The sequence below is a fragment of the Athene noctua genome, chromosome 11 (genome assembly GCF_965140245.1).
Source record: "Athene noctua chromosome 11, bAthNoc1.hap1.1, whole genome shotgun sequence".
Lineage (NCBI taxonomy): Eukaryota > Metazoa > Chordata > Aves > Strigiformes > Strigidae > Athene > Athene noctua.
Window position 1 is genome coordinate 24,712,722 of NC_134047.1, and position 23,787 is coordinate 24,736,508.

Below are 23,787 nucleotides of genomic sequence, written 5' to 3' on the forward strand. Positions count from 1 at the left end.
CGCCGGGATCGCCCGGGAAGGGCTGCAGGAACACGCCTGGCGCGGGCGGGCGGGCTCCCGTCCATGCAACCCGCGGCTACCGCCTGCCCTCCCACCCAGCCACCCACGGCGGCACGGGTCCTGACATGCCGCGCTCCCTCCCCACCCCGGCAGCCCCAGCCCACAGACGCCATCAGAGACCAACAGAAAAGTTTCCACGCTCAGCCGGAAAAGAACCCATGAAGTTAGGGAACATTTTCAAAATCAAGCATCTAATGAGCCCCATCCTGAAGCCAAGGGCTTGGTTCCAGTTTGGCACGGGTCCGTGCCGTGCCCTTCCCACAACGGCTCTGCTCGGCTCGTCTGCCGAATCCCAAACACCCCCCGGTGCCTCCTCCCGGGGAGCGGGGCCGGGAGACGGGGCCGGTCCCAGGACACCGACACCGCCGAGGTGGCAAACAGAGGCACGAGGACGCTGGGGAGGAGCGGGGAAGGTGTGACCTGAGTCCTCGTGCTCTGGATTATCTCAGCAGAGCCCCTTGCTCTTTGACTCCCAGAAACATTTTGCTCCCTGAATATCCATTTTCAGGTCTTGTGCTCTCGATGGGCTACGTTCCCTCAGCCCATCCCTCACGAGAAGGGGCAGGTCTCTGCACAAGGTCATTCTCCTGAGCCCTCAGGCTACAGCTCAGGGCTTGTCCATGTTGCAAACACCTTCGTGTGGTCCGTCCGCGCTGCCGCAGAGCCAGGCCGGCCCCTTCCACGAGCGCAGCAGCAGTGAAACCCGCAGGCAGCTCAGAGGGGACCCCAGAGCCAGGCTGGAGGCAATTTGTTCAAACGCTTCATCCCGCCGCGCTTTTCTTGCTGTGAACGATGCAGCATCCAGCGAGCGGATGGACGGAAAAGACATCGGCCGTACTTGGTCTTGCAGCAGGAGGGGACAGCGTCTTCCCGACGGAGATTTCCCTCATGTGTCCTCCCTGGGCAAAGCAAACCAGGGTGGTACCTCCGCTTCAGCCCCCCTCTTTCCCCACCAGTCTGCTTTTGGCGTGCTGCACCCCAACTCATCCCTCTCGCAGGCGTCTGGGTGCTTCACCCCCCCACTTTGTCCCTGCCCCACTCCGTGCTGGGCCAGACCCCAGCCCCAGGGTATCTGTCCGCCTTGGGCTGCTCCTCTGGAGACTTCTTTCCTACAGCCCCCCTCCTGCTGGCCAGCCTTCTGCCATTCCCTGCCCTCTACTGCTCTCCTGCCGGCCATAAAAATATATAGAATATAGAACATTATTTTATGACGTACTATAAAAAAAAAAAAAATCATGGAACTACAAGACACGTGCCAAACCTCAGCAGCGCATGCAGGAATGCCTTTGTTCCAGCTGTTGTTGGATTGTCCGAGCTCTTCCCAACACAGTTTGAAGGCTTTTTGGGACAGGAACCTTGTTTTCTTGATTTTTTTGTTTTTCTGGCGTTGGACAGCAGCAGCGGTCGTGGCGACACACGGTCGGTGACACCATCTGCCCCTTCTGTGTCTGTTTGTGTCCGACTCCTGCGTCGCTGCCCAGGACAGATCAGAGGCACACGTGGAGGCTGGAATGTGGGTACAGGCTGAGCCGGAGTGTGAGGAGGGGCGTGGGGCAGGGACCTGCTCTTTCACACCGAGGATGCCGCCTACATTTATTGCTCCTTACACCTCGTCCCTTCCCCTGGAAGAGCCCTCTCCCTCCCTCCCCGGGGCTGAGCCTCCCTGCGCCCGCCGAGAGCCGGCGCGACGCAACGCTCGGCTCTTCCCGGGGATTCACGGAGGCGCTGGCCCCTGCGCTGCTGCTTTGGGGAACCGGTGAGCAGGGAACCTCCTGCTTTTCTTCTCAGGGCTGATGCCAGGCTCAGAAATCACTGGGGGATGCCATCCCGCACCAGCCCCCACACCCCAAGGTGCCAGCCCCATGCCCCAAGGTGCCAGCCCTGGTCCTCCTTTCCCTTCCCCTCCTGGGCTGGTGAAACTTTCTTACAAAACCTGCAAACCAAGCTCCATAAAACTCCCGATTCATTCTGCAGATATTTCCTGCGCTGGGGCTTTCAGCAGCATCTGCTGGTTTGAAGTACGCTTTTTATTCGTCCTGGGGGCACCATTACTTTCTGCTTTAGCAGTTTTGCCTGCTCTGTAGTCTCTGCCAGGCTCCATCCACGGAAGAGAAAATTGGTGAAAGAATAATAATTATGATTGTTATAAATATATATTTCATTGCGGTGGCCCTTTGTGCATGTGTTCATCACTGATGAGGAGACCAGAGGGGAGAGCGAGTGACGCTCAGCTCCTAACAGGCTCCCGACGGCAGATGCCGTGTCCTCCCCCAGCCTGGCGGGCAGCTGCCTTCCTCCTCCTCCTCCTCCTCCCCTCGAGGCACCTGCCAGGACACCCCTGTCTCTTCTCCCTAGAGGGTCTCTGGTGGGTCAGAGGGTCCAGAAGCGCTGGATATCTCCGGAGGCGGGTGCCTGGGGGACAAGGCCCCGGGGCAGGCGGGAGCCGCTCCCGGGCTTGTCCATCCTTTGGGGTGGCAGGAGGCAGCGGGGAGGAGAGGGCAGCTGAGCTGGGAATACTGGGGGAAAGGACTTGCAAAGCGGGGCATGGGGAAAAAGTGCATAGTCACGTCTTCTGGACTCTGCCTCAGTTTCTTGAGGGATGTCTCCTCTTTTCCAGCTGAGTGGAAACACAAAGGACCGATAATTTCATCTGTAAACGATTCACATCAGCAACCAGCAGCAAATTGCTCCTCTCATCAGGGAATTATCTGAACAGGGATTTTATGAGTGAGTGTAGAGGAACCTTCCCCTTCTCTTAGGAGGAAATCTTTTCCCTTCTTTCACCAGCCGTGAAATGATGATCACCTTCTGACGTCCTTGACTGCACAGCTCCTGCAGGCTGAGGATGCTCCCGGGTGAGTGTCCTGGCCCCTCGCTGCCACTCAACCTTCTCCGCTTTCATTTCCTGCTGCAGGTTTCAGGTATTTCCTGCAGCCACTTTAAATTTCCTTGAGGGTTTCTTCATTTCATCCTCAGTGGGACGGCCTGAAAGCAGGACAGTAGGAATCTTGCGGAACAGGGTACACGGGAAAGCTTTGTACTAATCAGCATTTCTTGGCTAATTTTTCCACTGGCCTTTCCACTCTGAGCAGTTCTCCCCTTCTTGTAGATCAGACCAGATAATTATATATGGTCCCTCCTGGTTTTGAAAATCAGTGAATGCAATTCCATCTGCACACAGGTCTGATATTACCGCTGTCAGATCTTCCCCGCTCCGAGACCGCAGCTCCTGCCAGACCGTCCGCACAGCGGCAGCTGCCGGGGGCTTCCTTGGCACATGCAGAGGGAATGAGCCCGTGGTGGATACTTTCAGCTATAGACGGAAATTCATCTCTGAGGTACTTGCTCTCCTGCAAACTCATTTGCCATAACTCTTCCAGAGGACCTGGAGCAGGTTGCTGTGGTTCGCCTTTTGCAGCAAAACAAGGAAGAGGTGGGAGAAAACCCCCACAGAGACATTTTACCCTGGTCTGCTTCTGCCAGACGGGAGCAGCCAAACTGCTCCCAGCTCCCACAGGGACCCCAGGCCGGAGCCGGAGGGGAGCCTGGCCGCAGGGCACCCCGACCCGGCCGGCAGCATCCCCGCAGGCCCGGCAGCGTGGGCTGGTGGTGAGGAGGGGAGGGGGAGACGCCAGGGGTGAAGTGAGATGCCAAAGCCAGGTTTGGAGACTGGCATTGCTGCTGTACGAAGGCAGAGGCACCTGAGTCCAGCTGGGATCTGCTGTAAACCCCTTTGGTTTCACACCTTGAGGAGCAGCCACGGACTTGGCTCCTCAGACATTAGCAAAACTTTTCGGATGTATTTAAACTCCCGTGCCGGGACATCGTTCGGAGCTGACGTCAGCCCATCACCCAACACCCACCATAGCTGCTCCCCCTCCGGCGCAGGAGCAGGGTCCCCCGGAGCTGCCCCAGGCCCCGCTCTGCTCCCCACCAGGCACTTCCGAACCCAGCTGGCCCCTTCGGCGCCGGGTGCTGGTCCCTCCCGGGCCGGAGCCCTCCCAGGGACTCAGGCAGGTGTCGGAGGCCCACGCACGCTCAGCCCAGCCCATCAGCCCACGCTGAGCAGGTCCGGCAGCTCCTCTGAGGCAGCTCTGAGGCCAGGCCAGACGCTCCCATGAGCCACGGAGCCTCTTTCTGCCCCTCCAGCCCTGCCTACAGCAGCCCGGGAAGGTGGGAGAAAAAGATGAGAATGCATCAACCCCCAGAGCCGGAGAAAACGTAGCGCTAGCTGCAAAATCTAGGATTTGTTTTTTGTTACCTGCTGTAGGATCAGTCATAACTGGGAGGCAGACCCTCCCCATCCCACCGCGGGGTCACTGGCTCCTTCCCCGCCTCCCGCGCTGCACCGGGGCCTGTCCCCCGGCGAGGGGACCCCGCTCTCTGCCACGGCAGAGCATCCCACCCCGGCGCCACGCCGGCCCGAAGAGCCTCCCAAACACCCGCTGGCTGTCTCCAAAGGTGAGCAGACATTTCCACGGAAAGCCCACAGCTCGGCTCCGGCAGCGGGTCGGGGCTGTTTGCCAAAAGCCTGTTTGCCGGGCCCGGGGAGAACCCGCTCAGCCCAAAGGGTCTCAGTTTCCCTTGTCTGCACACAAGGAAGCTGTTTCTTATGGTAATTTGTGCTTCAATAAACGTGAAATAAAATTCATTCTGCCCTTTCCCAGCTGGCGTCATCGCCATTTCCCTCTGTTTATCACATCATAACCATCGCCCCGGCAACGGCAGCGTCCCAGGCGGGGATGGCGGCTGCAGGTGGGGGAGCTCTGCGCCCCCGGGACGGAGATCCCACTCCCACGGGAGCGTCTCCGGGGGCACAGACGGGAGGGAGGGAGGCCGGGAGGGCAACAAACCCCAGCGAAACGGCTTCTGCAGAGGTGCTCGCGGCCGCAGCAGGGACAGACCCCAGGAGCACCCAGGGATGGAGCTGGGGGGCGTTGGCCGTGGCCAGCCTGCAGACGTGGCCACCCCCACGCTGCTCCAGCTCGGGAAGGCGCCGGACCCGCCGCCCTGCGCCGAGGATGGGGCGTGGGGGCAGCCTGGGGACCTGGCCAGGGCGCGGGTTCCTTCCTGCCCCCGCTCCTGCTCTCCTGCCCCCCGGGGCCTGTCCCCTGCCCCCCCGCCCCGGACTGAGCTCACCGCTCCGCCACCGCAGGCGGGCGTCCGACCTCGTGGGGTTTTCGAAATTCCCTTTTGACCCGTACCGGTCCGATTTCGGAGCTCGCTTTACAAATGACGTCATCGCCCCCCGCTGTGTCCCCAGCCCCCCCGGCCCCTGCTCCCCATCCCCGCGGAGGAGCCGGCATCCCCGTGGAGCGGGTCCCCGCAGCACCCACGCCGGGCCCCGCGCCCCCCGCGCCTCCCGCGATGCGCGGCTGCCCCCGCGCGGCAGCGAGCGGCACCCACGGCAGGACACACGGCAGGACACACGGCATCACCCACGGCAGGGACACACGGCAGGACACACGGCAGGACACACGGCATCACCCACGGCAGGACACACGGCAGGACACACGGCATCACCCACGGCAGGGACACACGGCAGGACACACGGCAGGACACACGGCATCACCCACGGCAGGGACACACGGCAGGACACACGGCAGGGGCACACGGCATCACCCACGGCAGGGACACACGGCAGGACACACGGCAGGGGCACACGGCATCACCCACGGCAGGGACACACGGCAGGGACACACGGCATCACCCACGGCAGGACACACGGCAGGGACACACGGCAGGACACACGGCAGGACACACGGCAGGACACACGGCATCACCCACGGCAGGGACACACGGCAGGGACACACGGCAGGACACACGGCATCACCCACGGCAGGGACACACGGCAGGACACACGGCAGGACACACGGCATCACCCACGGCAGGGACACACGGCAGGACACACGGCAGGACACACGGCAGGACACACGGCATCACCCACGGCAGGGACACACGGCAGGACACACGGCAGGGACACACGGCATCACCCACGGCAGGACACACGGCAGGACACACGGCAGGGACACACGGCATCACCCACGGCAGGGACACACGGCATCACCCACGGCAGGACACACGGCAGGACACACGGCATCACCCACGGCAGGGACACACGGCATCACCCACGGCAGGACACACGGCAGGACACACGGCATCACCCACGGCAGGGACACACGGCAGGACACACGGCAGGGGCACACGGCATCACCCACGGCAGGGACACACGGCAGGGACACATGGCAGGGACACACGGCATCACCCACGGCAGGGACACACGGCATCACCCACGGCAGGACACACGGCAGGACACACGGCATCACCCACGGCAGGGACACACGGCATCACCCACGGCAGGACACACGGCAGGACACATGGCATCACCCACAACCGGCACCCATGGTTGGACCCACTCAGGGATACATGGCTGAACCCACAGCTGGACCCACAGCCAGGACCCACAGCTGGGACTCACGCTGGGACCCATGGCTGGACCCACACCCAGGACCCACACCAGTGCCCATGGTTGGACCCACACTGGAACCCACAGCCAGGACTCACACCCTGACCCACGCCAGCACCCACGCTGTCACCCACAGCCAGAACCCATGGCTGGCACCCACACCAGCACCCACACCCTGACCTATACCAGCACCCACGCTTAGACCCACTCCAGCACCCACGGTTGGACCCGGACACCCCACGCCTGTCCGAGGGCCACTGCAGCACCCCACACAGTGCCGGGTGTAGCCCCCCATTCCCACGTGGCAGCTGGGGGCACGGGGCAGGGGCAGGGCTCGTCAGATCCATGAAGTCGCTTTGTGGCACGAGTTTCAGTGACCTTGAACTCCCAGTCCACGCGCAGGCGGCTCCAGTGGCCTCGGCTGCTGCCCTGGAGCACGCTCCGGAGATTCGGGGCCAAAGCGGGGCCCGGCTGAACCCCGTCACCGGGAAAAGAGTGAGACACGTCTTCCCAGCAGCTTGTGAGCCCTGAGAAGATACCAAGGCGGGGGGAGCAGCCGCCGTGGTTTTCTCCAGAACAAATCATGGCAAACCCATCGAGCATTTCTTTTTCTGACAGAGCAACAGCCTGGTGGACACAGGGAAGCAGGAGTTGTTCTGTATTTTCGTCTTTAGTGCCTTTTGATGCCATCTCTCATGGCACACTCGCAAGCAAGGGAGAGGAAAACTGAAATGATTATGAACTGGGTGCTCCCTGCCCAAAACCTGCCCGAAATGGAGAGGTTCCCCCGTGCCTGCTCCAGGCTGCGAGCATGCACGGCGCGGGATTTCGGAGGGCAGGCGTGGGGCTCATGCATTCATTAATGGCTTGGTAGATAGAACGAGAGGCTGCCTATTTATTTTGCATATGTGATGGAGCAAGAAGGACACAGGGATAGGATTTGAATTTGAAATGATCTTGAGAAATAGGAGAAATGGTCTTGGGGGAAAAGTAAAGCATGGTTCAGTGGGAGGAGACGCGAAGTTTTGCCCTTAGGAATAACCAGGCACAGGAAGAGGAGGACCAGCCGGCCGGGCAGGCTCTGAGAATGGCGATGGAGCTCGGGCTGAGCATGGGGCCACCACGCCGCCCTGAGAGAGAAACCAAGCGCTGCCTGAGGCGCCCAGACAGCGGCAGCAGTGTTGAGACCCAGGAGCCCAGGCTCTCGTCCTCTTTGCCCCAGAGACATGTCAGGAAGAGAGGTCTGGGGCTTAGAAATTTGAGAAAAATGAGGGAGAAGGATGAGAAGGATCAGAAGGAAATGTGGAACCATTTGGGGAGATCTGCTCAAGGGAGAAGACTGGAGAGGGAACATCATCATCTTCAGAGACAGAAGCTTTGGGGCTCACACCAACCCGACATCAGCCCAGGTCCTTTAACTTCAACTGTTCACGCCAGCATGGATGAGGCGGGTCCTGTCTGCACTGAGGATGGACCCTTCCAGAGGCCTCCAGAACCAGCCCCAGCTCGTCCTCTCCCTGCCCCACACTCTGGGAGGCCTGTGGCCACCAGAGTCCCATTGCCACGTGCCCGAGCCTGGTCCAGCAGCCAAGGGCGGGGTTTGAATGCCAGGGTGCCCAGGGGACCCTTGTGCAAGGCTCTCAGCTGGCGCAGTCAGCAAATGAAGATTAAATGGCCACGTAAAGTTACTTTGCCTCTTATCAAGGGGCTGTTGCTCTCCCCTCCGCCTGCCGTGACTCACCCGCTGCGAGAGCCCTTTCCCCAGCCTCATCTGGGATGTATTACAGCCTTGGACGCCCCTCCCTTTCCTTACAGATGGGGATTCTCCTGGAATGTCTGCCTCCTCCTCCTCCTCCTCCTCCTCCTCCTGCTCCTCCTTATCTCTAGTGTTTCTGCTCCTCAGGTGTCCCCCAGCCCAGCCCCGAAGCGGGGGTCCCCTCGGCTTGTGCCGCGCTCCCTTGGAGCATGTGCCCCGGTGCCAGCCGTGTCCCTCCCGGCTGCGGGCTTGTGTCCCTTCCCCGGAGCTTTCCTCAGGGGGGGCTCCCCGGGCGTGAGCTTGCACCCTGCGGGGGGAAAGCTGGGTGGGGGAGGCGGCCATGCTGTCAGCCCTCCTGCGAGGAGAGAGGGGTCATGGCTGTACCTGGGATAGGGTGTTTGTCCCACGAACAGCAGAGCTGGAGCAGGAAGCCAAACCATCCCAGCAAGAGCGAGAGGCAGCCAGGGGACAGGCTGGGCTGTGACGAGCCTCAGTCATCATGTGCATGAAAGGAGGGAGAATTTTTGCCGCGAGGCACGATGCTGGGGTACCTGAGAGGTGAGGGACCACCCGCCACAGTCACTTCTGCTCCGAGAAAGCCACGCAACCTCCTGGAAAGAGGATGCTCCCCAAGGGCTCCCCCTTTTTCAGAACCCACGGAGGCCGGTCCATGCCCGTCCCTGCCCGCTGGCCCCAGCTCTGCCCGCATGGGTTCTGCCGCGGGTTTCCGAGCCGTTGTCCTCTCCCAGAGCAACTTAATTTGACCTGGGGAGGAGGAGGAGGAAGCCATTCAAATTCAGTGAGAGCAGATTCATCGGACCTTCATTACGAGCTGCCAGCTGACATTTCGGAGGGGGCGATCACATACCCCTCTGTTTAGCGAGGTTTAATTTAACTGTCTCAGAAGCCCATACATCTTTCAGTGCCTGGGAGAGTGGTGACTCGAGGAGGCAGCAGAGCTAAATCAGATGCCAAATACTGATTTCTCTGCGCATCCCCAGGGACTGACAACTGGAGTTACTCTCACCATCTGTCTTCCCGCATGCGGCCCCTGGAGAAGACGCACGCTCCTTCAGCTAACGGTGAAGACGGCAAAAGGACAAATGCTTTCATTTCCAAGCATATGGATTTTTCTGTTCAGGTGTTTTGGGAACGCGCTGCATTAGAGCAACGTGGTTTGTTTCTCTCTGCAACGGGCCGTAGCTGCTGCACTCTGCTGGTTTAGCAGGTGCCGCGCTGTGCCCGTGCCCTCCTACGTGCGGCTGGACCGACTCCTCACGGCCCCTGCCCAGGGCGTCCTTCGGGAAAGTGTGTTTGTGCTCTGAGGAGAAATGTGTAAGATTGCATTTATCGTTCCTCATGCTCTCACACTTCCACCAGGCAAGCTTGGAGACCGAATGGCTTGGCCAAAGACTTGGGACATGTGATAAAAGCATTTTCTTTCTAGATAGGACACATCTTCATGGGAACGAGCCCGGTATTAAGAAACCATCAACTAGCAGCCAAGTTTGTTGTGTTAACTCAAAAGTAATGAGGTCGTTGTGAATCACTGGGAGTCTGGGACGCGGGGGTAGAAACCAGCTTGGAAAAATACTAATTAAGCCAAAACCTGGAATTGAACCTTTTCTTTTTTCTTTATGGTTGAAACTATTTAACAGTTTATATTCTCCACATTAGTTTTCCATTTCAAGCTTCCAAGAAAATGGGAGGGGAAACCCCAGGTACGGCAGAAACCATCCCGGCCTGGGGGAGATGCAGGAGCTGGCAGGGCAGGGGCGAGGGGGGGGGGGAGGTCTGGCCTCTGCCCACCCTGGGAAAGCCCCCCGAGGGGGGTCAGCACCCTGCCCCCACTCTGCAGGGACCTGTCCCCAGATGGACAAGGCTGTTGGTGATGCTGCTGTGAAGGAGGACTTAAACTGGGTTGTGAGCTCTGCCATCCTGCCTGATCTTGGCCTGACCTTGGGCAGCAGGATGACGAGGAGGAGGAGGAAGAGGAAGCGAAGGAGGAGGAGAAGGAGAAGGAAGAGGAGGAGGAGGAGGAGGAGGAGGAGGAGGCTGGTCCTGGGGCCACCTTCCCGTTCTCCCCAGCGGCTCACCTCTACAGCAGCAGTTCCCAAAGGCTTTTTGTTCCTTGAGGGACACTTGGTGGGCAAAGTACTCATGAAATGTGGGAAAAACATCCATTTGCAAAAGTTTTCCAGGTTACAGATGTCTGGGGACTTTAGGGAAATAGCTCGGTGGCGGGGTGACATCCGCGTCAGACGAGTTCTCACAGAGAAAGGGATCTGTGGTGGGAAAAACCCTTCTCCCCAGCTTTGCATATTCATTTATTATGATTAACTGGCTAATCCACTGCCCCTCCCTACACCCTGACACCCTCAATACCCATCTGCACTTTGAATTACCTTTTTCCCTGCAAAGTCTGGCTCTTCAGACCACCCACAGTATTGCCAACATCCCCTCCTCGCCCCCCTGCCCGTACTGCCTCCGGGCGCTCCCTCCCTTCGCATCACCCTGGGGTGCCAAATCCAGCTGGGAGCAAAACCCCAGCTCCAAAGGCTCCTGTGCTCTGGGGGGGCTCCTCCTCAAATCCAGACAACCCAGCCGAAGCTTCTCTCCGCTTTTTTGCCCCCACACAGTTGTGCCCCTGCCACACTTCCTCAGCTCTTCCCACGTTTGCTTTCTGGTGGGTTTTCCTCATCTTCCTCATCCAGCCACCCTGTTCCTCTCTCCCTCAGCCCCTGACGATGTTCAAGAGCATCTCTGGTTGCGGGGGCAAGTCAGGCAAGGTGGCACCTCACCCTCCTCCCCACCTCCCTGCGGGGAGCTGCCTTTTGCCCCGAGGCACCAGCATCAAGCCCTGATCCTCCCGAGGGCAACTGTGGGTCCCTGACCTCCTCCTGCCCCAATCCTGACCCCAGCAGCTCCGCTCCCTGACATACACTTTAAAATCCTGGTTCCTTGGCTCACTTCACACCTTCACCCACACCGTAGGGGTCTGACCACACTTTCCCTTGGTGGTCACCGCCCTCCATGCAGAAGCCTGCGGCCAGGAGCACCCCGAGGGGCTGCTGAAAGCTCACAAAGGTTGCCGGAGAGACATTGCCCGCTGCCCTCCGGCCTCAGGAACCCCCTGTCTTTGCTTCAGAAACGCTCTCTGGTAATCCCGGAGCAGTGGAGGTTAATCCATCTTCTTGGGGGTGAAAGCTGAAACAGGAGGAGGAATACATAAGCTCTTCCAAACAGTGAGAGGCAGCAAACCCGTTGGATCAAGGATTCAGAAATGCCCCACTCGGCCCATCGATGTTTTATTCAGCGCTGATTTGCAAGTCTCTGCATCAAGATGATACCGAATTTACTGTAATTTCCAACAATGGTAAAACCAGGGTTTAGGCAGACCTGGAGGAAGCTCATCTGCTTCCCGCCAGCTCAGCTCCCAGGGCATTTCTCAGAAGAGGAGAACAACTCTGCAAAGAATGAGCCAAGAAGTGACATATTCGCCCTCCTTTGTTTTCACTTCCCTCAGATGAAATCTTCCTCTTCCCTAATTCCTGCCAGGCTCTCACTGTAATTAACTTCGCAGGAAGATGTGAGCACCACGCCGCTGAGAAACCCAGAGCCCCGGCCCGAGGAGCACGGGCGTGGAGCAGGGCGCTGCGGGTCCCAACACTTCCCTGCGGGGAGCGGGACACAGGGGCTGGCGGGGAGACGGCGGGGGGGCCAGGCACACGCAGCCCCCCGGCACCTGCCCACCCCAGAGCCCCCGCCAGGGCCCTCAGCTGCCCCGGCTGCTGCCCCGTCCCGGGGGTGGTGTTGGTTGCAGGTACACTTTTTATTGGATTTTGTTAAATTAAACATATGATCCTGTATTATCCGACCCAGCTCTGAAATCTCCCAGGCGCGAGTAAGCTCTGCTGTCTCAGCTTTTCATTTACATGTTTATTTACTGCCTTTCAGATCACCCGGTTTGCACTGTGCAGCCTCTGATGAATAAATAACCAGTGCCCTTGTAGGCCAGATTGATTAAATGTATTTAATTAATGAGCCCAGGTCCCCTTGAGGACTCTCCCAGATAAAATACTGAAACCAGCCTTTTGTATACGACAGCGCCAGGACCCATTGATTTGCAGCAATATGAAAGAGGAATAATTTAGTAACTTCCTCAATGCCATAACAAGGACATCCCCGGGGACGGGGAGAGGCTGCTGAGGGGCTGGGTCACAGGCGGGTCACACGCGGCCTGTCCCCCGCCACCGCTCGGCCACGCAAACATCTCTATTCCTGTAGCGGTGTCTGTCCATGCGCCCCTCCAGCCGGATCACACGGCCGGGGCAGCGGGTGCTGGGAGCCGGCGCTGCCGGCCCCGGGGAACAGCAGAGAAGGAGCACATGTCCTCCGAGGGAAATAACCTGCTGCAGTTCTGAAGGTGCTGCGCCAGGGCCAATAAATAGCCGTTCGGGGGCACAGGCAGGGCAGGGACACGGGAGCCAGGGGAGATGCGCTGGAGGAAGGGCTGGTGTCCGTCCAAAACTACCCTGTGAAAAGGTGACAAGGAAAGGGCTCACTGCCGGGGTCGTGAGGAGCCGGGTGTGCCGGGAGGGAGCCACCGGGCCACGGGCACACACGGAGCCACGCCAAGGGGCTGGGAACCCAGGGGAAGGGGAAGGGGAACCGTGGGGTGGTGGGGTGGCAGCAGGGACTTCGCCCCCCGCACGCCGCTGGGCCAGCACGGAGCTCTCTGCTCCCAGGGCACGTGTCTGCACCCACGGGTGCCTCTCAAAGCCCAGCCTGGCGCAGGGCCCAGCTCGATGGCTAAGGGCTACCCAGGCAGCAGGCGGGGAAGGCGGATGGTGCCCCCGACCTTTCCCAAATGCACCCCTCAATCCTCTGCCCTAACCCTCTGTCAGCGGATGCGATGGCAGGCAGATGCGCAGAGCTCCCCGGGGCTGCTCCTCACCAGGCAGGCTGCTGAGGCATCACGAGCCAGGGCTCAAAAGTGCCTCCGAGCAGCTCTGTGCACCGACCCGCAGCGATTTGTACCCGGGGACAGGAGCTGCTGAGCTGTCGGTCCCCAGGGAGGCTGTGCCCAGCGGCTGGGGGGGCCGGGGGACCGCAGGGTATGCAGCCAGGGTGGCCGGGCTTTGCCAGCGGGTGCGTGACTTTACCCCGAGAGGAGAAAACTGGGGTTGTTCCTCCCCAGGGTCAAACCTGGAGGTTTGAAGGAGTGGAGAGGCTGGGGCAGGGCTGGGGAGCTGTGCAGGGAGAGCGGCCCAGGGCCGGCCGAAGCAGCCGTGCACTGAGGGCCACGTACCTCGAGGGGACTGAGCAGCTCCTGCTCACCGACTGGCAGGCGGGTGCTCACACCATCCCGCTGCCCAGTGTTCCCAGCTTGAAGGCAAAGGCTGGTCCCACCGCCACCTCACCCTGCCACAGTCCTTGCCCTGCCAGGCTCAGCAGCATCCTGGAGAAGATGCCGCGTGGGTTTATTAATTAGCCCACTAAATTATTGCTGAAGCTCATCGAAAGCCACGCGTTCTCCCTGCAGGTCCCTCCCCGCCGGCCGGCTGCTCGGGCCGGAGGCCGCGGCGTTACGGAGGATCAGCGGCGTGCGGCTAATTAGCTGCCGTTGGGAGCATCCGACGCCAAGCGCGGCGCGTGTCCTCCGCTGACGCCTGCCAGGCTCATCTCGGTGACAATCATCAGGTTTTAATTAGTCTCCAACACGATTCCTGTCACAAACACTCTGCTGGGGGTTGTTTGTTTTAATTTGATCAGGGACAGGCAAAGAGAGGGGGAAGAAGGAAGGTAATTAAATTTGACTAAAATTCTTGGAATGCCATGAAAGCGGATGTCCTCATTTGCATAATCCGCAGCTCCCCAAACTTCCACCCCTTTATTTGGGGTGGTTTTTTCCCCCCGGGAAGACGCGGCCCCGCTGCCCCTAGATGGCACTGCCCGCCCGCGGAAACCTGCGCAGAGCCCCGCGGGTGCGCAGGGCTGAGGGGCGGTGGGGCCGTGCGGGGAGAAAAAAAAAAAAAATAAAAATCCTGGCTTGCTTTTAGCAAGTTGGGGGGGCTGGGGTGAAGTGGTTAAACCACCAACACCTGGGTTAAGCGGTTAAAACACCATCACCTGGGCTGTGGCTCCCACCCAGCGGAGGATAAATGCCCCAAAATTTCCCTGGGGTGCCTGGTGGTGCCTGATGCCTGAGCAGTGGTGTGGTGCTGGGCCCTGCTGGGGGCAGGGGGATGAGTGACTTGCCAGTAAGGCAACTGCACTGGCCAGGGGTCTGGGCCCCAGTCTTGGGCTGGCTGATGCCTCTGGAGCTGGGGTTTCGGTCCCCAACACAGGGATGACCAAGCAGCAGGTGAGTGTAAGCTCAGACCTGGGTATTTCTTGTCCCAGTGCCCCCTTTGTGTGGCCTTCACCAGCTCCTTTTGTCCCTCCATGCTTCTGTTTCCCGACCTGTGTTTCCCTGTTTAACATGGAGAAAATACCGTTCCTAATTTCCCTGCTTGGCTGTCCGTAAAGCAATTATCTGATAATTATTTCTGCTCATTGGCAAGTTAGTTCTAATGATGTTTGCTAAGCATTTGATTATTATTGCAAACACTGCTTTTGCATCTGGAATCAGGCCTGTGATTGCTGGAGATGGTCTCTGGGAGCAGTAGGTTTTACAGGCATGTGCTTTGTTCTACAGAGATACCGCAGAGGTAGGATTGTGAGGCTGTTAGGTTTTTTGGGTTGCATCGATAAAATAATTAAGGTGATGAGCTTGCACTGGGTGACAAACAGGGATTTACTGATTGATGGAATTAGATAGTAAAAATCCTGGATGGTTTGGGAGGAAATGAAGAGAAAAAGGGAATGGGGGGGTGTTGGGGCAGCAGAGGGAAGGAGGGACGTCTCCTGTCGGTCCCTGGGATGTGCGTTTACAGCAAAGCAGAGTCCTCTGGCTGTTTAAAGCAGGAATATCTGCCCCTGTCCCCCAGCCCCTCAGCAGCAGATGCCGGCTGCAAGCCAGGGTGATGCTGCTCCCCAGCATGTCCCTGGGAACTGGGGAGCTCAGTAGCCAGGAGAGCTCACCCAGCCCGGGATCCTGCGTGGGGCGGCTCAGAGCAGCCCCTCACGCCAAAGTCAGCAGTACTGGGTCTTTCTTGGAACTGATTGATTCGCCTCCGGCCACAGCCATCCCTTTTCAGGCCCTGGAGACCGTTATGCAGTGCTTGAGAAATGCTGTTAAAGACCTTTCTGGATTATTTCCTGTAACTGGGGTCTTATACCAAGAGCCCCGGGACATCAGAGGAGAGGGATCGTTGTCCCTGCAGAAAGCACTTTGCCACAGAGGGTTAGCCCATGGCTCGTAGCCGGCTAAAGGCACACGAGCTTTTCTCACGTTGCTCCCTCTCACTGCAGGTGGCAAGAAGATCCCAGGAGAAACAGCAGAGCGGGTTAGAGAGCAAAACACCCAGGCATTCGCTGAGAATAATGTGAAGAAAACTGGAGATTTGCTCCATTGTGTGCTGAAGGGGAAGGAGAAAGTGTCGGCTAGAGGCATGTAGCTGCCCGAGCAGCATCAGCTGTATTTGGCTGGGGGGGTAAAGCCCACCCTCACATCATCTGGCATGGCCCCTTTCCCACACACTTGCTGAGAATAAAAACCTCAGAATGGAGGAAGGAGAGAAACAAGGCAGAGATGGAGCTTCTAGGCACTGGGAAAGCCAAGGGGCCACAGCACCAGTCCAGGTGCTGGCGGAGCAGGAGAGACTCTTGCAATACAAATCCTACATGGAAAAGGTGGTTAAAGAGAGAACAGATGAAGAGGTTGAGCTACTACAGGAGTAGAGGAGGGGAAGAAAGTAAGTGATGTGGGCAAAATGTAGGAGGCTTTTATCAGCTGAGGACGGTTTGAATGAGGCTGCGGAGGTTGTAAAGGATGTGATGGAGGGGGATTGTGACGGTGCTTTGTAGCATGAGCAAGAATAGAAGGAAGCTGAAATGCTACCGGCTCCCAGTTGGTCTCCAGAGGCAGCAGCACGCCCCTGGAGAGCACCCAAGGAGGAACTGCTTCTTCCAGTGGCACTGTGGAAATCGGGCTTCTTCCTCCAGAAAATAAAGCTGCCAGTGCCAGAGATAAAAACCAGGCTGGCGGCGTGCTGGGAGCTCGGTGTCTGACAGCTATTGCGGCAGCACACGCTACCTGCATGAGGTGATGTGGTGGTGTTCCCTCCTTAAAAGAAGGAATGGATTGCATTTATCGTGGGCCTCAGCAGAAATAGGATGTCAGAAAAATGAATTGCAGTTACGAGCAGGGTGGCATCTGTCATTGCTATGGGTGCGCCTCGGGAACGGGCCCGGCTCTGACTGCGGCAGCGACGCGCTGGGTGCCGACCGGCCGGGGTCCTGGGGTGTGGGATTCTCTTATGCCCCTACAGCAATAGCATGGGGGCTGCAGGACTTTGTCCTCCTAGTTATGAAAACACAGGACTAATGACATGTTGGCTCTCACTAGAATGAGAGCTGGAGCATCCTCTGAGCACCTTTCCCCAGGGTGCTGCTGCTCCCTCTACTGCCGTGTGGCTGAAGCGTGAAGTATTTGCGCCGTGGCTGGAAGAAAGCAGCACCATCCGTAAGTCATGGCTGTTGCTATTTTCCCATCCCCTCACTGCTCAGCTTGGGGTTGTTTAGCTTCTTTGGTGCATCTTGCAGCCTCCCTCTGGCCGCACAGCGATGGGGCTCTCACCCCAGCCCGTGGCGTTTCCCATGGTGAGCTGCTGGCACCTCCTTCCAGCAACACAAAACGGGCATGATGCACTTGGGACCGGGAAGTGAGATTTGCATAGCATTTAAATCTTCCTGCTTTCTCCCTGGGCTCAGGCCCTCTCCGCTGTGACGTTCACATGTAATGGTCTGTCCTTCTGCATTCGGAGTTCAGGGGTCTTGGTGTCCATGGCTGCGCTTTAATCCAGCGTGCATCAGAGCTCAGGAATTTCTAGAGGAATCTGTAGCTCTGCAAGGCAAGTCCAGATTCACGTGGGTAAAAACTACCTAAAAGTGTCTAAAGGACCAGCCAGTAGCAAGAGGAAAGTCATGCTGGTTCCCCAGTAGAGCCTGGTAGTGGCTTAATCCTTGTCCAGACCTGGTGGCCTTCAGGAGGGCAATTCTTCTCCTGAGCCTGATAATCCGGAATTCCCTGCTGCAGCAGCTCCCAAACACTGTCCTGCAAGGCACTTGGCAGACTGTGTCTCTCAAGCCACCTAAAGCAATGGGGTGTATGAGCCCTAAAAAACAGCACAGCTTGGTAGCTATGTCGAAAATTCAACATCAGAACCAGGTCTTGTGATCAGACTTCTCTTCTGCTTTAAGGTTGGCGATTTCGTGTGATTTCAGCATGATGACCGGAAAGCGAAGGCCTTGATGGCCCCAGTACTTTCCTGGGTTTTTTTTTGCGGTGATCTGCAGAAATAAGAAGCATGTAAGTCTGCAGAATATGGAAGAAACTGCCGAGTGTGCCAGTTTAAACAGCTTTAGCAATTTGTTCCACTTCTTCCCAACCGTTGCACAGCCTGGAGCGGTTACAGGCTGCTCCACCTCTGCCCTGGCTGGTCACTGGTGAAACTGGTTCTGTTCCTTTCTCAGAGTTTAAACTGTAAATGAGCAGGGTAATTATTCCGCTTCAATATTCATAGCTTTGTTGCCTGCGACCATGTTTCTGCCCTGCCCTGGGGACTGTGAGGGCTGCTCTGAGGATGGCTCCTGTGCTTCCTCCCTGGCTCCCACGGCCGAGCACGGCGGATGGTCACAGAGGATCGGGGGTCAGAGCTGCTTTACAATGCCAGTGCTAACTCGAGTAAAGTTAATGTTCTGCTTTGGCTTCAACCAGGCGTTTCCCTGTAGGAGTTGTTTTGGGTGGACAAGCCTTGTAATGGTTTTGCTCTCTGCTTCCCGATTCCCTCCCAGTGGCTGTCCTGCTGAGGTGACGCTGGGCTTTGCCTCTGCCATGGGGCAGTTCCCATGAATCTCGGTGGCTGTGGAGACCGACCTGGGCCTGGCTGCCCCCCCCCGACCCTGCACAGAGCCCTTGGGGGTCTGTGACTGCACCTGCACAGATGCTGCCCAGCACAGGGACGGTGCATGGGGATGCATTAAAACCTAAAAAAGAGGTGTGCTGGCCTACCGTGCGCTAGCATTTGCCCTATTTCACAGAGCCCGCATAGACAGCGGCCTTTGCACAGCAAGGGAATGTTCTTCGGTCTTGTTTTGTGGCAGTAGCAGCTAACACTTCCATCAGTGTCAGGGGTTTTCAACCTCAAATGGCTTTTCAGCCTGCAGGACGGAACTAGCAGCGGTGGAGCACGGCCCCTCCGGAGCCAGCAAACCACGGAGGGACGAGGTGCTGGGCAGAGAGAACCAGCCTGCAGAGCGCTGCTGCCCAGCTGGAGCTGACACCCCAGCTAACCTCTTGACACCACCAGTGTCGGAGTTTATTAAAGACCGTGAGTCAGCCGAACCTTGAGTATGAATCTCATTAAGCAGTGCAGCACTAACATGCCTTTGCTCCTAAGAAAGACTTTGTCTCCTATTTCTTCCAGTTCCCAGGCTCTTCCTCTTCCAGCAGGGATCTGTCTGACTTCACTTACCCACAGGTTTTGGTCATACTTGTGCAGTCTCTTTTCCAGCATGATTAAAAAGTGATAACGAGCAGGAGAAGTGTAGAACAAGGTCAAACTCTGTGGGGATTCACTTGTGGAGGGCAGCAGCTTCCTGCTGGCCCTGCTGCATCCCCAGTGGGGCCAGGATGTGTCTCCACTGCGGCAGCAGGGAAAGCTGGGGTAAGGATGGCATGAGCGAGGTCTGGCTTGTGCTGTGGCTTGGGGCATGTGGGAATCGGGACTGGATCCCTGTCTCTGCAGCATCACAGCTTTGGGGAGAAAAACCCCTGGAGCTGCGTGGGAGCAAGAGGCAGTAACATGGGGTTCACCACCAGTTTGCAGCGGAGCCCTCCTCTCAAACGCAGCCCTGTGTGCCTCCTTGAGAGCCTTTGGGGTGTTCCTCGCACCCCCTCAGCTCTGGGATCAGGCCAGTCCTCTCCAGGAGCCCAGCTTCAGCTCCTGGGTGGACCTGGGAACGGTTCGCTGGGGCTGGACACCTCCGCTCTGCTGCTGTCCTTGTGTCACCTCTGAGCCTTTCTCCTCTGGACTTCAGCCTCCCCACGTGCAAAGTGGGGGACAGCAATTGTTTCTTACCCAGCCATGGAAAACTGAGGCTTAAATGAGCCTCTGCGAATGCTCCTTGGCCCCAGCCAGAGCGGGCTGCTGATGGGAAAGGCGCTGAAATTCCTGTCACACAGCAGCCGGCAGCGATGGCTTGGGCTTACAGGGGATGTTCTCCGGCCGTGACACAGCTCAGTCACTCTAGCAAGGACGAGCAGAAATTGTCTCCTCGCTTGTCTGGGGAGGAAACCCCTGCCCCTGCACCTCCAGGAACATTATCTGGCTTTGCCAGAGAAAGGGGCAGAGCTGATGGGTGGGAGCTGCCCGAACGCCTGCGGGGCACCTGCCCTGGTGTGCCGGGAGCCAGCGGACACCCTGGCTGTTTTCCCTGTGTCTGTGTGGAGCAGCAATGGGGGCAGAAGTGCTGCTGCTCAGCGCCGGGGAGGACCTGGCAGGTTACGGTGAGGCTGCTGGGCAGGATGAGGCCCCCCCTTCACTCCAGGCAGTGCTGGCGAGGAGGGGAAGGGCAGCTGCGTGTCTCTGTAGTGGATGAGCTGCTCCGCTCCCATTTCTCATCTGTGCTTCCTAAGGGCATAAAGAAGAAAAAAGGAGGAAAAAATGTCTAAGTATCCCCACTTTCTACTCCTCTTGGTATCTTTTATTTTTGTGACAGGTCTTTCAAAGCAGTGCAAGTTTGGGGAACGGGGACTGCAGCAGCTGCTGATGGCAGACCCAGACGTGGCGGCTGGAGGACAGGCCCCGTGCGGGAGGGAAAGTCCCGGGCACAACATCTTTCTGGGGCAGGGATTACTTACAGGCCAGTCAGAGCTGCTGCAGGTTGCAGTGTTTCATCACAGATCAGCTTTGCAGAGACGGGAGCGGTGCTCTCCCTGCTCCCCCGTTCCTGGGGGTGTCGATGCTGCCCCACTCTCCCTCTGCAGCTCCCCACCGTCATGCCCCTCCACTTACCCACACGGTTGTTTCTGGGAGCTGGTAACTGGGCGGCGTTAGAGAAGCGGACAAGGTGGTGTGTGTGTCGATGGGCTGTTTGGGGAGGAGATTGGGTACAAACGTGTGTGGTGTTAATTATTACTGTGTTTTCTCACAGTTCAGCAGGGGAAGGTTTCTCCTGCCCGTTTGCTTGTTACTTGGCAGGCTCCCAGACCTGTGACCTTCTTCCTCCCCGTCCTCTTCTCCCAGCTAATAAATGAATTTTTTTGGAGGAAGGTGTTTTCAAGTTCACTGCCTCCAGCTCCAATTCGCTGTTAATAAGGCTGATAATGGGACTGAACTTTGCCCAGGTACCTCTTTTACCTTTCAAAGCACCAGCTAAAGTTTTCTTTTCTCCTCTTTGCTCTCTCCTCCATCCCCTTCCTGCCTGGAGGGTTAGAACTGAGGACAGAAGGGGAATGTGGAGACCTGCTGAGGTGCCGCCCCGCTGGGAGGTGCGGGTGGATAATCTGTGTGTCTCAGTGGGCTGATCCCTCGGGGATCCCCCTGGGACCCCTCGCTGCCCCAAGGCAGGAGTGGGGACCCCAGCCCCAGAGGAGCAGCACTGGTGGGGCAGGGAGCACTGTGCGAGTTCACAGCACTTTTTTTTATTATACAGAAATAAACACTTCTTTGCCAAAAAACATTCTGCTGCTGGGGTCAGGCCTTAAATATGCTTGAATTTCCTTCTTGTCCTGGAACCAGGTGACGTCTGTGCAGCAGAGATGCTGAAACCATCGTGCCTGTTGGTGTGACTGTACCGGGTGGGGCCCACGGGCTTTGTCTGGAGAACTGCAGAGGGGATTCAGTCCAGACTGAAACAAGCTTCCAGTGTCTTGCCTGGCTGCAGACATCATCCTGCTCTGATCAGTCCTTCGTGTCTCACCAGCACTGCCTCTTTCCTGCAGGTTTTCTGGTCCGTCTGAGGTCAGTTGTGCGGAGGGGCTGTTGGATGGACCCTTTGCCTCCCCCAGCGCTGAGAGCAGAGCCTGTGCCTGTCCCTGGCTGGCGACGTGGCAGTAGCGGAGGGGGTGGTGGTGCTGGGAAGCACCAGAGGTTACACTCGCAGAGGGGGGATGTCTCAAAGGCTGCTCTCAGCTGGGCTCTGAAGATTCAGAGCCTGGAATCACCCATGGTTTGGGCACGATGCTGCTGCTGGCTCCAGCGTGGTCAGGTTGGGATGGGAGGGGAAACCTGCCTGGCCCTTCTTGGGGGGTGAGGGTGGGAAGAGGCTGCGGGCTTAGAGAAAGATGGATCAGCTTCACATCTGCCACCCCTCCGGAGGCAATTCCTCCGGTTCATGAGCATATTTCTGTATTGTAACACTGAACCAGGGCTGTTCTGCTGAGCTCAGCATCCCATTTCCCAGGCTGGGAGCAGGGCAGCAGGCTCTGACCATTGTTAGATGGATGAACAAACCCAGGAATGGCCCCAGAATAACAATTTCATCCAAGCGATCAGGTCCCACAGCAGCTGGAGGGACTGTCCTGACAAAGGGGGGATGCCAAGGACACAGATGGATCTGTGGGGTGGGGCACACGCAGCTGCCCCTGACCTGCCCTACACCTGGGGCAGAGCTGGTCTGTAACATGCAGCTCGTGGTCTCAGATGCAGGCAGACCCTTGCCTCAAGTGGAGGGGACAAAAGCCCCAGAGGAGTCAGGCCTGAGAGAGAACTGAGGGATTGAGCATGAGGAATTATGCAAGTGGAAGGCAAAGGAAGGGGAAAAACTGGCTGGATTGGCTCAAAACTAACGTTATCTGGGGCGACAGCAAGGGCAGCCCCGGCAAGGACGGCGCTGTGCGGAGCAAGGGCTGCCCGGTAGATGACTGTGAAGAGGTTGCGCTTTTAAAATCCCAGGGTATAAATCTACACCATGCAATTGCAAGAGTCCTCGCCGAGCCCCTGGGGGGGCTCTGTACCATAATGTATGGCTGGGTGTCACAGCCCAGAGATTTAATGCCTGTGGGGAGGCGTCCAAGGCCCGTCCATCATCTGGTGTCCCTCCGGGCTGGATGCAGATCACTGCCAAAGGGCGGAAGGTTTTTGGCCCATTAACAAAGCTCATGTTAAGAAACACAGAATTGGTGTAAAGATGCTGGCAGCCTGCAGGAATGTGGGGAGGAGAACTGCAAAGCTCTGAGAGAACAGAAGGTTGGTCAAGGGCCAGAGCAATGAGTGGGCTGCGGAGATACCCCAGAGAGGTGCAAGAACAGCAACTGGGATGGAGAGCGGTGGAATGTGGGGTGTCTATGAGAAGAGACGGGTGCCCCTTGGCTCCTGCTGGCCTACCTGAGGGAAGGAGGCTCTGCTGCAGGGCTGGCAGCTGTACAGGACATGAGGGGAAACACCTGGGACCCTGCAGGGCGCTCCCTCGCTCCCGTTCCTGACAGAGCATCTCCAGCCAGGTCCAGCTCCAGGGCAAAGTGCTGACCCTGCACCCTCACACCTTGGTGACTTTGCTGCCTAGGTCTCCCTGGGTTGCCCACAAGCCAGCCCAGGCCTCTGTGGAACAAGGAGGTTCCCGAGGGCAGGTTCTTCAGCCCAGACCCATTGTTTGCTGCCGGGGATTATAACTACTATGTCTGTGGTGCAGGGACGGGGGCTTCTGAAAAGTCAGCAGAAGAAATGTTGTCAATCCCTGAAACACTTCAGGTTTTAGACATTTTATTTTAATTTTTTTTTCCTGACTGCAGGTTCAGAGGCTTTGCAGTCACTGTCATCCGGCACCTTGGCATTCAGCAGCAGACACCCGAATGTATCGTTAGGGCAGAAAAGTGGGTTTGTCTCCTGACAGCCGGGCCCTGTCCAGCCCTCAGGACTAGAGTGGGTGCTTTAAACTGCAGCAGCGGAATCACAAATCCTCCACAGAGAGACTAAGATTTACATGCACAGAACTTTTTTCCAGCAGCTTCTTTCCTTCTCTGAAAAAATGAAATATTCTGCCTCTCTTCCATTTCCTCTTCTCCCACCAGCCTCACCCTATCTGGTGCTTCAAAGTGCCCTTAGATCTTAAATAAATTTGATTTAGAGCCACAAATACATTATGTCATGCTCTTTTGGAAGCTGTTCCCTGCTTCCTCGTGCTGAGGCTGGGCCAGATCACAGCTGGAGGGGAGGGGGGGGGGGGAGGCTGCTTTTCTGGGACCCCCTTTCCTTCAAGGTAGGGAAGAAGGGTGACAGTACCAGTGACAACCAGGAACAGGGATGGGAACAGTTGTTGGGTTGTTTTGGTAGGTTTATTGATAAGCTTTAAGTAGATTGGTGGGAATGTGTAAATAAGAGGCTGGATATGTATGTCT